Source organism: Solenopsis invicta, chromosome 12 (assembly GCF_016802725.1).
Source record: "Solenopsis invicta isolate M01_SB chromosome 12, UNIL_Sinv_3.0, whole genome shotgun sequence".
Classification (NCBI taxonomy): Eukaryota; Metazoa; Arthropoda; class Insecta; order Hymenoptera; family Formicidae; genus Solenopsis; species Solenopsis invicta.
The window spans coordinates 7041452-7047451 of record NC_052675.1 but is presented as its reverse complement, the minus strand read 5'-3'; positions in this window follow the sequence as shown (position 1 = coordinate 7047451).

Here is a 6000-nt window from a genome sequence, read left to right as displayed (position 1 = left end):
CGAATCAGAAAATTATAGGAGAGTTCTAATCCCTCTCAGCCTTTAAGAAAAAGAAGCGGAAAATGAAATGAACAACGACGACTACCAGCCACCGAACCTTATCCGCTCATATCAACAGCAATAGTAACACAAAGAACGACAATAATGCAGGGAAACTCATATGGAAACAAAGCTTTATATACAAAGGGACAAGAGTTACCACATGAACTCAAAGAGGTAAATAACAACAATGATAACATCAGGAATGAAAACGCGTTTTTAGATACCCTGAAAACGTTGATTATTCTGATCACTCAACTGTCAGGCAGTATCCCTCCTTTCTTACGCAACTCGAAAGTCAAAAATAAATTAGAGGAAATTTGCAAAGCATTGAAGACATTAAGCAACATTAATTAGAGAAAAAGAATAGTAAAAAGAAGAGAAAAAGGGAGAGAAAAGATGAATTGCCTATAGCGTCAATCTAGAGAAAACAAACCATTGAATATCATATTTTGGAACTGCAGAGAGGCCTACGCAAGATAAGAGGAAATAGAAAAAATATGCAAGACTCCTGATGTCATATTTATATTTGACCCTTCTAAATCCACAAGCGAACTACGGCATTTGAGGCTTCTCGATTGTAAGGAAAGATGTAGACAGACCAGGCAGGAATGGCCGTTTTGATTAGGGACAATATTGCCTTCCTAGAGACTACAATCGACCTGCATGACCCATTATTGGAAATCATAGCTTTAAAACTCAAATTTAAGCACAAAGATATGTTATTAATTGGAATATATAGTCTAATATAGACTAATCGTCATCAGTCCGTTACCGGGAATTAATGGTGACTCATTTAATTCCCGGTAACGGACTGATGACGATTAGAATAGCTTCCACTTGTAATTGCGTTGAAGATGACGATTAAAATAATTTTTTTCTTTTTGTAATTTCGCTGAATAGGGCTCCAAAGAGAGCCGAAACGTTCGTTACTTATAATTCATTAAGAATAAATAACTATTTGAACACTAATTGTGTTTTGCGCTCTTATACCCGCGCTGACTCTCACTAGCCTGTTTTAGCTGTTTATTTTGTGTTAAATCATAAATATCATTTACAACATCTCTCCCTCTACAAAAGAAAAAATAAGATCTCACTCTAGCACATGCGCCCCGCCGGCTCCGTGGTGGACAGACAAATACCAAGAGGCCCTGAATAAAAGAAAAACGGCAGGCAAGATATATAAAAATCAACCCACCATTGAGAACTTTAGGTTATATAAAGATGAATCTTCAAAAACCAAGAAGATACTGAGAAAGGAGAAAAAAAAACGGTTGGAAAAATTTTTGTGCAACTTTAGACTCACACACTCCATTCCCTCAAGTATAGCAAATGATTAAAAGATTTAAGAACCGCAAATTGTCCTCCCCTAATGTAAGCAAGAAGTCCACAGGCAGCTACGTGCTTCAAGATTCGCAGACTTGCAATGCAATTGAAAAGATGCGCCCTCCGGTTTGTTCTCCCCTGGAAGAAATTATTCTGAACGGGAGTTGTCAAGAAATAAACGCAAACGCTAAAATAAATAAATGGTTGGACTCGCCGTTTCTGCAAAGAGAAGTAGCCTTACAAACAGCGAAGGTCAGATCCAGCCCGAGGCTAAACAGAATCGGGTACAAGATATTACAAATACTGCCGGAGAGTTTTGAAGTGTTACTCCTAGCAATTATAAACAATTTATTCAATAACGGAGTCTTCCCAAAAGATTGGACACACTCCCTGGTATATCTGATCCCAAAGCCGCAGGGCGGAGAGATGAGACTAATAGCATTGACCTCGTGCGTTTTGAAGATAGCAGAAAAAATGGTATTAAATAGGCTACAGTGGGTGATAGAGTCGGGTGTTGTCCTGCCGGAGCATCAATTTGGCTTTCGCAAGACTAGATTATTTAGACATTCTCACGGCGGACATTCACGCCGCCTTTACGAAAAGGAAAATAGTGGCCGCAGTATTCATCGACATCAAGAGCGCTTTCGATAACTTCCCCCCTCATCTGTTAATTAAAAAGTTGAAAAATATAGGTATTTCGGTGAGAACCTGTAAATTTGTAAATAACCTTGTAAGGGAAAGAAAAATCCAGTTTGTCATCCAGGGTCGTCTGACAGAACAAAAGACATTAAGAAAAGATACTCCTCAGGGCTCCATCTTTAGTCCAAACCTATTCAATTTATATTTAAGAAAACTCAAGACTATATTTGACGAACAAATTAAATTTTTACAATTTGCTGACGACATTGTTATACTACTGTGTCCAAAAAGTAAGGTGACATTGCATTTTAAATCTCCCGCGCGCACGGATTTGGAGGAATAACATTTTTTTTAGGTTGGTAGGACTGTCTTTGACATCCAAGAGAAGTAACACGTCAAAATATCCATTAGTGTTTGAGATACGCATTGTTTTGTGAGCTGCTAAAAGTGAATTTCTCGTTTTTTGCCGTCACACACTGCGCTGATTATTCGTGATTTTTTAACCAAAAACTCGACTAATATCGTTCCACAACCACCGTATTCACCTGATTTGGCTCCATGCGACTTCTGGCTATTCAGCAAACTCAAGCGGCCGCTCCGGGGACACCGGAGTCGATAGAAGAGATTCAAGCCGCTGCGAAGAAGGAGCTAAAGGCCATTCCTGAAATCGATTATTACAACTGTTTCGAAGATTGGAAAATCCGTTGGAATAAGTGTATTATATCAGAGGGGGATTACTTTGAAGGGGACGAAATTGATTTGCAAGAATAAATAAAGAATTTTCGAAATAAATGCAATGTCACCTTACTTTTTGGACACAGTAGTATACGCTACATCCCGCTCTCAGGAACAGGCCGTTCATGACATAGAAATTTCTTTAAATAATTGCAACAAATTCTTACATAATCTTGGACTAGAAATTTCCCCACAGAAATCGAAATTAGTCATCTTCCGTAACAAATGTTTTAATTTCAAACAGATAAATGGCATACCCCACGTTAAAATCAACAATCATACTATACAGGCCGAGGAATTTGCCAGATTCCTGGGAGTCATCCTGGACTCCTCCCTTACAGGGGATAAATATACTGAATATGTAGTCAACAGAGCAAAAAAAATAATTCAAGTCGTTACAGCACTGAGAGAAACTTGGTGGGTCTCTCACCCTCGGATGTTACTTACAATTTATCGAGCTCTCCTTAGAGGTTTTCACGAATATGATTCACACATCTTCGGGTTAAGCAATTTAAAATACTCGAGCAAACTCAGAATTGTACAAAACAGAGCTATTAGAGCAGCATTAGGTTATTGAATCTCCATACCGATCCCCGTAATATTTGCAGAGGTCAGAGAACCGCAAATAAAATCTCGTTTCAGATTTCTGGCCTCCAAATACATAATTAAGTGTTTATCAATCAATCTTCACCCAGTTATTCAGAAACTCTATACTCTCCTAGATATAGTTAACAAATCAACACAAACCATGAAATATATGATTCCCACTACTTTTCATTTTTAATCACTACTTAGAATACAAGAAGATTGTCTTCAGATCTACACTAATACCTAAATACATATATGATTATCATACATCTTTAAAAATACCCCACGTTATTGGAACCGCTTGTAACTTCTTGAATGAATTAAATGCAAACCCGAAAAGTAAGACAGACATAATATTCGAGAAACATCACGCAGAGTATATCCAAGATTCGTTGGTAATTTACACAGACGGTTTTAAAATAGAGGAGGAATCATACGTAGGAGCATCCTACTATTCCCCTCATATACCAATGGAATTCAAATTTAAATTATTTTCCTATGCGTCGATTTTTTCGGCGAAGGCATGGGCTCTATATAATGCAATCATCACTGCATCAAAATTAGATTTTAAAGTGATCACAATAGTAACTGATTCCAAAAGCGTACTAGAAGCCGTAGAGGATAGGAGAGACCAAGGATTAAATCACCTCATAATTATGATCAAAGCGGCGTTGAAGGAGGCATGTGATAGGGGCTACCAGATTCGATTCTTTTGGGTACCCTCTCATAAGAGAATATCCGGGAATGAGAAAGCTGATGCGTTAGCTAGACAAGCCGTTAGCACGGGGAGCGAATCCTCATTCAAGGTACCTTGCTCTGACCTCTTCTGTCTTCCCCGCAACAAGCTAGAAAACGAAATTAAGAAATATTTTCGCGAGTCTAAAACAGGAATCAAATTTTTTCAAAAAATATATAGAAAAGAAAAAAAACCCTGGTTTCACAATATGCAATGTGCTAAGGAAACTATAGTTAAAATATCCAGATTAAGGGCAAATCACTACAACCTGAACCATAGTCTGTATCGCAAAAATTTACTCAAAAACCCTCACGTCAATGCGGACACCCTACTCAGGATATTGTGCACGTCGTTTATGAATGTACCGACTTTTCAGGAAAAGCAGACAAGTTTCGCAGGGCTATACACTTGAGAACTGAACGGGAATTTAATCCCTTGCAAAAAATCCACTCAGCTCTTGCTAATCCAACAGAAAAAATTTGTCGACTCTTTAATGCTTTCTCTAAAGCCTGTAAATTATATTTTTGAATGCAAACTGACGTATAAAGAGAAAACGAGGAAGAGGATACCCTCCAAACGCTGGTCCCTCTCCGGCTTTATTTCAGTTTCCCGCTTTATGAACTGTGACTACTTATGCGTCGTCTGCAGTGCGGTCGTTGCGGTGTTGCGGCGGGCCGGTCGGGGAGGAGAATATATTGTTCTTTCTTCTGTGATTGGTCGGTCGCAGCGTCTTGGCGATTGCATTGTAGACCCCGCACACTTGAAACGGGTAACACTCTTTTGGACACAGCACGATTGGACACCAACCAATCATCTTGACTTATCTAACCAAACCAATGGAAAAACTCTAGGCATCGGCCGCTGTGAGTGGTGGTGTCCAATCATGCGCACCCCCTTGAAACGAACAAACTCTGAGTAAGATTCTGGCTGTGTTGGAGCTCCGTGTGGAGCCTGAAGCCACTTAATATAAAACGAACAAAGGAATGAACGTACTTAGAGTTCCACCACCGGATTTACAAGCAGTGTTGCCAATTTGATGATTTTGTCGCTAGATTTGCAGATTTCGAATAGCCCATAGAGACTTTTATTGCAACTTTGCGACATGTCAAAACTCTAGTGATTTTTGAAAAATATTTGAAGAATTCTAGAGATTTTCAAGCTTGCTTTTGGTAATGTTCCAAAATTTACTCCCAGCGCCGCCAGCGCTAAAAATCTATAGTTTATGTTACATACACTATAGATTTTCAGTGTTGGCATCTTGACAATGAATTTTGGAACACAGCCTTTGTTGCCTCTTGCCTCGACTGCTTTCGTGGGATGCGTTCCGTTTCTTGCATAATGTGCATAGACTGCATAGACAACCGTTTCTTCTAATGCGCGCATTGGTAGCGCATGAAATTCTCTAGATTTTCCCCACCATTAGTGTATGAGGAACGCATCAGCTAGTCGAAGTAAAACTTGTCGCAAACTATGCGCGCCTGCGCATATGCTGTGAATTCAAGTTTGTACATACACCATCGTAGACAATAATAGTGCACAATATTTAACCACGTTGTGAAAAATTATTCAGTTAATAAAAAAGTGGAAAATCTCATAAAATTTCCTGTGCTGATGAATGACGAGATAGTAACACTATAGTATCAAGCATTAAAATAAGATACAATATTTGTAATTCTTTGTTTATAGAGAACTCTTCATTTTCATTATCACTATTAGAATCATCACTGCTATTAATGCTTTCAACCTCTTCATCATTATTTAAAACCGGCGGGTCCCGATAGCGCACATCCCGATAGCACACAAACTACTCACAATGGCAGATGCCTAGAGATTTTCCGTAGGTTGGGTTAGATAAGTCAAGATGATTGGTTGGTGGGCTATCGGGATGTGCGCTATCGGAACCCTCCCATTTAAAACGATTGAAAGTATTATACTCC